Genomic DNA, 13008 nt, shown 5'->3' with positions numbered 1-13008 from the left:
ATATTACTCTTTTTTTTTCAGCCAAGTTCTGCTACTTCTCACTCAGGAAGGACACACACCAAAGTGTAGTGTTCTCCTGAAAAAGGAATTATTTGCCAAAAAGGCCCGCTTAGAGCAGTCAAAATCACTTGACCCTTCGCGTGGATTGTTTGACTATAATTTCCAAACGTGACTGTAGCTATCTCTCTCTTTATTTTTTGACCATTATAAAAATCAGGCCTTAATAATTCTTGTTAACAAAGAAGCACAGTATCAAATCCCCCCAAATTAAGTCTCCCACTGTCCTAACTCCCTTGGCGCCAAGATAAGGTTTTTTCCAAACTCCCTTGGCGCCAAGAACAGGTTTTTTCAACTTAGCTCATGAGTGAAGTAATTTTCACTTTTCCTCTGTCTACTCAAAACAAAGTAATTTTCACTTTTCCTCTGTCTATTCAAAACAAAGTAATTTTCACTTTTCCTCTGTTTACTCAAAATAAGCAATTTTCAGCTTTTCCACTAAAACACTAAAACATTTCTCTCGCTTCCTGAAAATTACCTGGTTCCCCCTCCTTACCCAAAAACAGAAACCCCCCTTTTCACCTTCAGTATCGGTTTTTTTAGATGCTAATTCTAGCCAGGATTCCTCCTTTCTTTCCCCAGTAATCTTTGAAGTCAAGAATTTGCATTCCTGCATTCCAGACCTCAAAAGTTAAAAGCAGCCCAGTTCGAAAAATAAAATTGGCTCCGTCTAGTTTCTTGTAGACGCGAGTCCCCATACTATCTGTGTGGTTTCATTCATTTCTACAACATATTTTCCGTCGTTCGCCATTCCGCGTGCCCACCTTCTCCCGTGGAATTTTTTCCCGAACTTCACGAAGGACCTGTTTGCAGGCGCTGGTGTCTTGCAAACAGAATTGGCTCACAGCAAAGTTCTATAAGTTATTCATAGTATCTCTTGCTCTACAGTCTTCTGTAGCTATGGAGACCTCTGAATGATTGATTCCTGTCAGTAAATTTCAGTGTGATAAGACAGATTGGCTATAAATATATATTGATAAGTGAAGACGGTTTTCACTATGAACCTGATTTTATTTATATTATTTCAAATTTAGTGAATTGATTATTATATATCCTTATAAATGTTTAAGTAATTTGATCACATGTCATGAAGAGTTACTTGTTATGTGTCAGACTCTATTCTAAAATCAAAATAGTTAATAATATATTTCAGTTGGGTGATACAAACAAACAAAAAGGTTAATATAGAGAAATATATTGAAAGGAGATAGTATTTGTAAGCCATGTATCAGATAAGGCAGTGATAGCTAAAATATGTAAGAAACTCACAGAAAATTAAGCAAAAATTAAAACAACAAAAATGATTTTAGTTGTTAATATACTTGAGTAAGTATTTCTCATAGGAAAAATAAATGGTTAACAAATCTATGACAAGATCAATATCATTAATTACAGAAAAATGCAAATTTAGAAACCTATTAGTTTGGCCATAATTTTAAAAAATTACAAATGCTTGTGAAAGTATAAAGAAATTGAAATACTGGCATACTTTTGGTAGGAACTAAAATGGTGGCAGCCACTGTGAAAAACAGTATGAAAGTTTCTAGAACAAAAATAGAAAAACCATATTACCTAGTAATTTCACTCTGGGAACATATCCAAAAGAATTTAAATTGGGAGCTCAGAGTGCTATTTGCATTCCTATGCTCTTTTTAATATTCCAACAGCCAAGGTGCAGACACAACCTAAACGTCTATTGGTGGATGAATAAGTAAAGATAATGTAGCATGTACGTAGAATGGAATATTTATCCATGAAAAAGAAAAAAATCCTTTGATATGCAATGATATAGCTAATTCTAGAGGACATTATGTTCACAGAAATAAGTCAGTCACAGAACACAAATATTACCTTATTTCATTAATAGGTGATATTAGATTGGCAAACTCAGAGAAGCAGAAAATGGAATGGTAGTTGCCAGGTACTATAGGAGACGGCAAGTGAGAAATTATTCAGCGTATAAAATGTTGCAGTTAAAGAACTTGAATGAACTTGAGACATCTGCTATATAGCATTGTATCTCTACTTGACAATATTTTGTGTTCCTAAAACATTTTGTTGAGAAGATAAGACTTACATTAAATATTTTTATATTTTCAAACTATGGCCTTTCCAGTGATGCTCAAGGGATCTTGAAATCACTTGGGGTTATTTAGGATCACATGGGACATTCATGGTGATGCTGACAGTGTGGACATGATCAGTGTTTGGGGCCAAATGTTACTGGGGACAGCAGGCCCATGTCTGTTGATTAAAATATAAAGTCCACACATTGGGTGAGGCCACCCCAAGCACTGCATGGCTTCTCTAGCTCCTTTGGCCCTATGGGTCTGAAGATGTAGGATAACAGTGGAGCAATAATTCACAAGCAGTTAGTTAAGGTTTCATCGGAGTCAACTTGATTTATTCCCAGAAGGAATACCTTACACATATATGCCGATGCAAGTGGAAGTCATGAATTATAGAGGATCATATTTGGGACTCTTATGTGAAGCATATGATTAATTCTTTTGAGATATATCACTGATGCCCATGTTAAATGTTCTTGCAGTAAAAACTGAAATGTAAAATCTGTTTGATTAGGATAAATGTCAAAAGGTTTATTATGTTTTGAAGCTGAACAGGGATGAAATCAGGGCAATGATGTGGGTTCCTCTTTAAAGAATGTGTTTAGGAAAAGGTGTACCGATAAAGTTCCATTTTGCACAGATCTGAAGGAACCTCACAATAGAAAGCAAAAGCAAAGGTACTATTGAATTTGAATATAAACATTCAGCTTGAGGAGGTTAAATAGTATTTAATAATATTGTCTAGAGACTATAAAGTTAGATAAAGTCAGACCCTCCAAAACTATATTTTTCTGAGCTACATTTTTACCTTACTTTTTCTTAGTAAAAAAAATACAATTTTTCAATGATCCTGAACAGAGTCTTTAGTTAATCCCATGACAATATACTCCAAGGGTGGAGAAACCCCATATCTCTTAGGCCAAGTGAATTCCTTTTCGAATGACCCCAATATTTACCGTGCCAGGGAAGAAGGGAAAAAAAAGCAAAAAGCACAAAACATTGTTTCTTTTTTATATATTATTTTTATCTTCATTTATTATTATTATTTTTATTTACCTATCTATTTTTGGTCGATTTCTTAGTTTTGGTGTGGTTATTGAAGTTGTTGTCCCCATTTATACTTATTTTTTTTCTTCTTTTCTTTTCTTTCTTTATGTGCTCTGCCATGTTTCTTATCTCAAGACCATGGCTTTTTTTTTGTGGTGCTTATCGTTATTGTTGAAGTCCTCACTGGATATTTGACACTTCTTTTTGTACTGGTGAAGTGTTTCACCTTCTTTTTCTCCTTCGTCTCTCAAACCGATGATGAGAGCCTCTAGAAGGATTCCGCCCATTTTCGGCGTATTAGACTTTTACCCCAGTTTATTACTTTTCTCTTCTTCTAACAAAACCACGTCACTTGAACTAGCTAGTGCTGCCTCCCAGTTAGAGGGGGAAATAAGGGAGGCACCAAGACCAAACAGGTGCAAGACTCCTAAGTAGTAGGCTAGGTACAGAGGGGACCACATATTCTAGCAGCCCCGGGGGTGAGGGAAGAGGATATGGGAGGTAGGACAAAAACGGAGGTGTAGGGGGACAAATTGGTGATGGGAATCCCCCCTGATTTTATGTAAATATGTACCTAAAATATTATTGTCAACAACATGATCAAAATAAAAATTATATTAAAAATACCATTTTTTAGTTTCCTGATGACTTTTATACACTGCAGAAATAATTTATTAGCAATATAAAAACCAAGCCATGTTTTCTTGGTTGACCAAATTATTTCTCTGTATTTTTAAGTCAAAAATTGAACAACCAACTCTAAGGCATTCTCAGGTACCATGGGATCAAGTAATTGAAATTGACATGAAAAATTAGAAGTATGTGGCTACTATAATGATACAAATCCTTGACCCAGAAAGCAATTCCTAAAGATAAACTGAAGATAAACTTCTCTTTAAGGAAGTAAAATATGTGGCTAAAATGTGCATATCTCACTTGTTTCCATGGATAATTAACATTTACTCAATAAATGACTAGCATTCTTCAAATGCATAAAAATGTCTTCTTATTTTTTCAAGTTTAGAAAAACAAAGAAGTCTTTATTTTCTATTTGGGGAATTATACACTGAAATATTAAATGGAGAAATTCTGCATAAATTTTGTCTATTGGAATAATTTTAGATACTTCTTAATAAAAAAAGTAAAATAATTTTCTTAGATAAGGAGGAATATTACCTGAGAAAAGAGGTTCAGGTAGGGGTCGGAGAGATAGCACAGCAGTAAGGCATTTGCCTTGCATGCAGAAAGACGGTGGTTCAAATCCTGGCATCCCATGTGGTCTCCCAAGCCTGCCGGGGGCAATTTCTGAGCACAGAGACAGGAGTAGCCCTTGAGCGCTGTTGGGTGTGACCCAAAAATCAAAAAATAAATAAAAGAAAAGAAGTTTAGGTAAAAGCTGGTTTAGAGCCACCTAGACTCAGATGTAGTTCACTTTGTTTAACCTGAGATTCCAAGTCATTTGACCCAAGAGAATGTAGGGTTTATCCTTTAGTAATACCTAGTATCTGTTTCACAGAAAATAGTTGTGAAACACTGATAATAATAAATAATAAAAAATAATAATCAGGAGATAAAGCAGCTAGAAAAGGTTTATTATTATTTAGTACTACTTTAACTCTGATGTTACTCAAGGAAAACAAGATAAGATTTTATTTTATTTTGAAAGGAATAGGGATGAACAAATTTGTTTCTCCAATTACATTGCATTAGGAAAAGTGTGTATTTTATGCTTAAAACATCTCCCCCAGATCTTTTCTAAGCATATAAGTATATATAAATGCCCTTTACTAAAAAATTTCAATTCGTCTGTAGTTCTCAGCCAGTTTTATTGTTCTTTCATTGATAGTTAAGTTTGCTGCAAGAGCACTTGTTCATCTTTTCTACTTTCTAAAAATTATTTAATACTCACACTACTTAGTGTAACATATTCATCCATCCATCTTCTTGTCCATCCATTCATCCATTCATCTATCCAGCATTCATCTATCTATCCATTCACTAACTCATCCATCTATCCATCATCCATCCATCCATCCATCATCCATCCATCCATCCGTCCGTCCGTCCATCCATCCATCCATCCATCCATATATTCATCCACCTATACATTCTTTTGTTCACTTAACATATACTTATTTATGTCCCTCACATTTTGAGACATAGGGAAATACAATAGAGTCTACTTATATGGGGCTTATATTATTTTCATTGGAAAAAGACAACAAATAGCTACAATTATATGTTAAGTAGCATATCTATAGAGTGAAGATAAAGTGAGTTTAAAAGGACTGAGAGTAGTTAAGTGTGAGGGGAGAAATTGCTCAATATTATTATCACAATTAACATTTCAGGGAACCTAGAATCAATGGAATATACTTGGCCATGACTCTTCTTTCCTATAGATCTAAATTGTTTTTAAAGTCATAAACTTTTGTCAGTAATTGAAGGGAGTATTCATTTTTTTCCAGATATAAATGAAAAAGATTGTAACATCAGCAAATGTTATAGACATCTCATTCTGATACAGTTTGCTTAAAACAAAATGCAGAGAATTTCTAAGAGGCAACGCTGAATTATAAAATAAACTATGTCCTAAATCTGTCCTATGCTTTAGTCTGGCTATACAATTAATTTCATTTATTGTTTTAGGTTAATTTGAATAGAATTAAAAAAATTGAATAGAATTTTAAGTTACTTTCAACCTTAAAGTCTGCTTCAATGACCTGATACCACTGGTAAAAGCAACAAAATCAAAATGAACAAATGAGACTATATCAAGTTGAAAAGAGTTTCTGATGGCAAAAGAAACACGGGATAAAAATAAATGACAGTTAACTGAATGGGAAACATATTCACATTCAACTCATGAGGTAAAGGCTCACTATTTGGAATATATTAAGTATTCACAAAGATAAACAAAAACAAATTAAAAAAATTTCCAGCACATATCAGAAATAGTAGGAACCATCTGTGTTAGTAGTGATGTGGTGAAAAAGGAAGTCTCAACCATTGCTGGTGGGAAGATGGTCTGCTTTAATCCCTGTGGAAAACAGTATAGAGATGGAGAGAACTCAGTAAACTCATAATTGAGCTGCCATATGACTCAGCAATTTCACTTTGAGTATCTATTCCCAGGACTTAAGAACAGTCATTCAAAAGATTGTATGCACACCATTATTTATTACTATATTTAGTATAATACTAAGACATGGAATCAACCTACGTGTTCAACAACAGATGAATGAATTATGAATATGTGGTGTATATATACACAGTGGAATTCTATATAGTTGCAAGAAATGATTGAATCAAGAAAGTTCCTGAAACCTGATTGGAACTGAAAGATATCATGTTGAATGAAGTAAGCCTGAAGAAGGAGGACAAACATCCGTGATCTTGCTTATCCATGGTATATAGAATAACTGGATGAGAAAATGTAATTAGTAAATTCTAATAAATTAATGTAATTAGTAAAATCTAATTTGGTGCATTCTTACTGGAGTGTCAGTATTGACAAAGTTGGAGGTATTGCATAGCTATGTGTATGGTCTTATTCCAGGAATTCCAGATTCTGTGGCTGACATAGCAGTGGCTCTGGGATGCTATTGTGGATGTCAGGGCTTCTGAAACGATAGAAAGGCAGGAAGGGAAGGCGGAAGCTGCCTGAATTCACTCTGAGAAAAACCTAAAGTTATCAGCCCAAATACCTGGATATCTGAAATTTTTGGTTGGTTAGGTTCTTTGCAGAGATCAGTGGAAAAGTAGGGTGATTGGGCTATTGGCATGGTTCTAAGTGTCAATTGCATATTGACCATTGGGAATTGTGAGTACAGCTGCCTAGGCTTTTTGCAGGGTGGGACTTGGCCTGCCCCCCTTCAGAAATTGTCTCTATATCACATTTTTTATTTTTGTAAGTTTTATTATAACACCAGGATTTTTAAATTGTTCATTTAAGGCACTAAGTTTCAAACACCAATCCCACTGTCATTGTGCCCTTCCCTTTACTGGAGTTTCCAATCTCCTTACCTACCAACATAGCCTGCTTCCAGACAGGCACTAATTTAAGACACAAAGGCAAATGGAATTAGCAAAACTTACATCAGCATGGACTAATACAAAATGATTGTTATCTCTCCATAGTGTTACTAAAGTCAGTATCTAAGGATTTCCAGGGCTGTGTTTGGTGCTAGTCGAATTTTCTGTGGTACTGTTTCAACTTGTTGAGTTTGAGAGATTATTATGTAACTTTTCCATAAGATGACCTGTGATGTTAGTTCATACAGAAAGGAGAATCTGTGCTTTCTGTGAATGCCACAGAGGTGCCAGCCAGGATCAGACTCTCTGGGTAGTGCCAGTAATCATTACGTATTTTCTTTTGAACACTGGTAGAGACAACGGTCTTTGTTCTGCTGGGAAAATGGCGGTGGTGGGGGAGGCGCTGCTGGGATTGCTGGTTGCCTAGTGGGTGCCCAGAGGAGTTCTGTCCAATCCACTTTCAAAAGAGAACACCTAGAGTTATCAGTTCTGCAATTTCATCTCCCCTGAGAGATCTAGCTGATCATATAATTTGATTTAAATTGCAGAGCCGGGCCATTTCTGTAGGAAGATGCAGGGTATGGAATTCTGCTGCTGTGGTTTATGCAGAAAGGGGAATCGTTCCCATCCCTTTCTGTGTATGCCACAGAGATATCAGCCAGTTCCAGACTACCTGGGAAGTAGTAGAGGTAATGATTTTCTTTTGGAGAAGCCAGGCCACTTTTCTGCCCCCAAAATGGAGGTGGTGAGCAGGGGCTGCTGGTTTTTCTGGCAGCAGAGTGGGTGCAGGGAGGTGTTCTTCCCAATCCACATCCAAAAGGAAAGATCCAGAGTTGTCAGTCCTGTAGTCAATCTCACCTGAAAGCATCTAGTTACTCATATTATTTGATTTAAGTTGCAGAGCTGGGTTGTTTCTGTTGGAAGAAATAGGGAGTGTGTTTGGCTGCTGTAGTTTATGCAGAAAAGGGAATATACACCCTGTTTCCTTTCCGCAAATGTCACAGAGATATCAATCATATGGGATTACCTGGAAAGTCTCAGCACTCATTTATATCCTTTTCAAGAATGAGTCTATGAAGTTGGCCAATGAGCTGACATGGTGGCAGCTGTGGGATCCATGCTGGTTTTATATCTTGCCAGCATATAGTACAAGTTTATTGTTTCTAGGAGCATTTTCTCCTAAAATCTTTAGGATTTTCAAGCTATAATATGTCATCTGCAAATTGTAAAAATTTTATTTCTATTTTGACCCGAATGCCCTTAATATCCTTTCTTACCTTACTCCTTTGGGAAGAACTTCCGATATTACATTGAGTAGTAGTGATGAGGGGGTAACTTTATCTTGTGCCCAATCTTAGGGAGGCTTCAGTTCTTCATCACTGAGTATGACGTTTCCTGTTTACAGTGGTGAGTGACTTTAACTTTGTTCAGGAAGTTCCATTATCTCATTTTATCGAGAATCTTTTCATGAATGGGTGTTTATACCTTGTCAAATGCTTTCTCTGTATCTATTTATATCATCAAAGTATTTTTATATTTTCTTGTACTGATATAGTATGTTGATTAACTTGTGTATAGTAAGTCATTTCCACATTCCCAGGATGAATTCTACTTGGCAATCAAAGCAACAATGACATTCTGGCATCCCATATGGTCTCCCAAGCCTCGGGAGTGATTCTTGAGTGCAGAGACAGGAATAATTCACCAGAACAGCTGAATGCAGCCCCCCCCCCCACCAAAAAAAAAACCAAAAAAGTTAGAAATTGAGCTTCCATATGATCCAGAAATTCAACTGGCATCTACCTCAAAGGTCCAAAAGATATTCTAAATAGGCTTCTGTGCTTTTATGTTTATTGCAGCACGGTTCACTATAGCCAAAATTTGGAAATGACCCAAACATCCAAGAACAGATGTCTGGATAAAGAAACCATGGTACATATAGACTATTTACTACCACTCAGCTATAAGAAAAGATAAAATGACAAAACTTGCTGTTATGTGAATTGATCTGGAGAGTATCACGTAGAGTGAAGTTAGTTAGAAAAATGGGGAAAGACAGAATAATCTCTCTCAAATGCCGGATATAGAGAAAAATAGTAACGGAAAACAAATGCTCAATGGCAACAGAAAATAAGAAATGTCTTCAGCAGGAAGCTTACCAAAGTGCAGGGAACAGCAAGACAATGCGGAGTGAAGCAGACACTGGAGAATGGTATGGCGCTTGCATGGTTTATGCAAGAAACCCTACCAATAATAGTTTTGTAAACCACAGTACCTAGGCTTAAGAAAAAGATTTAAAGAATAAACTTTCTAGTAATTTCTTAAAAATGGATGATATTTTTAAAATTATGATCTATTTAATATTTAAAATGCTGTATACTTTAACTTACAGTGGAAGGAATTGATATATACCTAAGTCTATGGTATACATATGTTGATTTGATAAGTATTGCAGAATGGTTATTGCTATAGTATTGTAATATTTTGATATTGTTTCATAATTACCTTTTCTTTTTTTCTTTTTTTTATTTAACCAACTTTATTACATACATGATTGTGTTTGGGTTTCAGTTATGTAAAGAACACCACCCATCACCAGTGCAACATTCCCATCACCAATGCTCCAAATCTCCCTCCTCCCCACCCAACCCCTACCTGTACTCTAGACAGGTTTTCATTTCCCTCGTACATTCTCATTATCAGGATAGTTCAAAAACGTAATTATTTATCTAACTAAACTCAGCCCTGTTTGCTGTGAGCTTCTTGAGGTGAGCTGTAACTTCCAGCTTTTTTCTCTTTTGTATCTGAAAATTATTATTGCAAGAATGTCTTTATTTTTCTTAAAACCCATAGATGAGTGAGACCATTCTGCGTCTCTCTCTCTCTCTCTCTCTCTCTCTGACTTATTTCACTCAGCATAATAGATTCCATGTACGTGCATGTTTAGGAAAATTTCATGACTTCATCTCTCCTGCCAGCTGCATATTCCATTGTGTATATGTACCATAGTTTCTTTAGCCATTCATCTGTTGAAGGGTATCTTGGCTGTTTCCAGAGTCTTGCTATGGTAAATAGTGTTGCAATGAATATAGGTGTAAGGAAGGGATTTTTGTATTGTATTTTTGTGTTCCTAGGGTATTTTCCTAGGAGTGGTATAGCTGGTCATATGGGAGCTCAATTTCCAGTTTTTGGAGGAATCTCCATATTACTTTCCATAAAGGTTGAACTAGACGGCAGTCCCACCAGCAGTGGATAAGAGTTCCTTTCTCTCCACATCCCCGCCAACACTGTTTATTCTCATTCTTTGTGATGTGTGCCATTCTCTGTGGTGTGAGGTGGAACCTCATAGTTGTTTTGATTTGCATCTCCCTGATAATTAATGATGTGGAGCATTTTTTCATGTGTCTTTTGGCCATATGTATTTCTTCTTTGCCAAAGTGTCTGTCCATTTCTTCTCCCCATTTTTTGATGGCATTAGATGTTTTTTTCTTGTCAAGTTCTGTCAGTGCCTTGTATATTTTGGAGATTAGCCCCTTATCTGATGGGTATTGGGTGAATAGTTTCTCCCACTCAGTTGGGGGCTCTTGTATCCTTGGCGCTATTTCCTTTGAGGTGCAGAAGCTTCTCAGCTTAATATATTCCCATCTGTTAATCTCTGCTTTCACTTGCTTGGAAAGTGCAGTTTCCTCCTTGAAGATGCCTTTAGTCTGAATGTCCTGGAGTGTTTTACCTATGTGTTGTTCTATATATCTTATGGTTTCAGGTCTAATATCGAGGTCTTTAATCCATTTTGATTTAACCTTCATACATGATGTTAGCTGGGGGTCTAAGTTCAATTTTTTGCAAGTGACTAGCCAGTTGTGCCAACACCACTTCTTGAAGAGGCTTTCTTTGCTCCATGGAGGATTTCTTGCTCCTTTATCAAAAATTAGGTGATTTTATGTCTGGGGACCATTCTCTGAGTATTCAAACCTATTCCACTGATCTGAGGGCCTGTCTTTATTTCAATATCATGCTGTTTTGATAACTATTGCTTTGTAGTACAGTTTAAAGTTGGGGAAAGTAATTCCTCCCATATTCTTTTTCCCAATGATTGCTTTAGCTATTCTAGGGTGTTTATTGTTCAAAATGAATTTAAAAAGTGCCTGATCCACTTCTTTGAAGAATGTCATGGGTGTCTTTAGAGGGATCACATTAAATTTGTACAATGCTTTGGGGAGTATTGCCATTTTAATGATGTTAATCCTGCCAATCCATGAGCAGGGTATGTGTTTCCATTTCCGCGTGTCCTCTCTTATTTCTTGCAGCAGAGTTTTATAGTTTTCTTTGTATAGGTCCTTCACATTTTTTGTCAAGTTGGTTCCAAGATATTTGAGTTTGTGTGGCACTATTGTGAATGGGGTTGTTTTCTTAATGTCCATTTCATCCTTATTACTATTGGTGTATAGAAAGGCCATTGTTTTTTTTGTGTTAATTTTGTAGCCTGCCACCTTTCTACATGAGTTTATTGTTTCTAGAAGCTTTTTGGTAGAGTCTTTAGGGTTTTCTAAGTAGAGTATCATGTTATCTGCAAACAGCGAGAGCTTGACTTCTTTCTTTCCTATCTGGATTCCCTTGATATCTTTTTCTTGCCTAATCGCTATAGCAAGTACTTCCAGTGCTATGTTGAATAGGAGTGGTGAGAGAGGACAGCCTTGTCTTGTGCCAGAATTTAGAGAAAAGGCTTTCAATTTTTCTCCATTGAGGACAATATTTGCCTCTGGCTTGTGGTAGATGGCCTTAACTATATTGAGAAAGGTTCCTTCCATTCACATCTTGCTGAGAGTTTTGATCAAGAATGGGTGTTGGACCTTATCAAATGCTTTCTCTGCGTCTATTGATATGATCATGTGATTATTATTTTTCTTGTTGTTGATGTGTATTATGTTGATAGATTTACGGATGTTAAACCAGCCTTGCATTCCTGGGATGAAACCTACTTGATCGTAGTGGATGATCTTCTTAATGAGGCATTGAATCCTATTTGCCAGGATTTTGTTGAGGATCTTTGCATCTGTATTCATCAGCGATATTGGTTTGTAATTTTCTTTTTTGGTAGCATCTCTGTCTGGTTTAGGTATCAAGGTGATGTTGGCTTCATAAAAGCTATTTGGAAGTGTTCCTGTTTTTTCAATTTCATGAAAGAGTCTTGCCAGGATTGGTAGTAGTTCATCTGGGCCTGGGCTTTTGTTTTTAGGCAGACATTTGATTACTGTCTTAATTTCCTCAATCGTTATGGATGTATTTAGATATGCTACATCCTCTTCATTCAACCGTGGAAGACTATAAGAGTCCAAGAATTTATCCATTTCTTCCAGGTTTTCATTTTTAGTGGCATAGAGTTTCTCAAAGTAGTTTCTGATTACCCTTTGAATCTCTACCATATCAGTAGTGATCTGTCCTTTTACATTCCTAATACGAGTTATCAAGTTTCTCTCTCTCTCTTTTTCTTTTTAGTTTTGCCAGTGGTCTATCTATCTTGTTTGTTTTTCAAAGAACCAATTTCTGCTTTCGTTGATCTTTTGGATTGTTTTTCGGGTTTCCACTTCATTGATTTCTGCTCTCAGCTTTGTTATTTCCATCTGTCTCCCTATTTTTGGGTCCTTTTGTTGAGCACTTTCTAATTCTATGAGCCTCATCATTAAGCTATTTAGGTATGTCCCTTCTTCTTTCCTGATGTGTGCTTGCAAAGCTATAAATTTTCCTCTCAGTACCACTCTCAGTACCACTGTGTCCCATAGGTTTTGATAGTTTGTGTCTC

Source organism: Suncus etruscus, chromosome 11 (genome assembly GCF_024139225.1).
Source record: "Suncus etruscus isolate mSunEtr1 chromosome 11, mSunEtr1.pri.cur, whole genome shotgun sequence".
NCBI classification, from domain to species: Eukaryota; Metazoa; Chordata; class Mammalia; order Eulipotyphla; family Soricidae; genus Suncus; species Suncus etruscus.
This window is presented reverse-complemented; position numbering follows the sequence as displayed.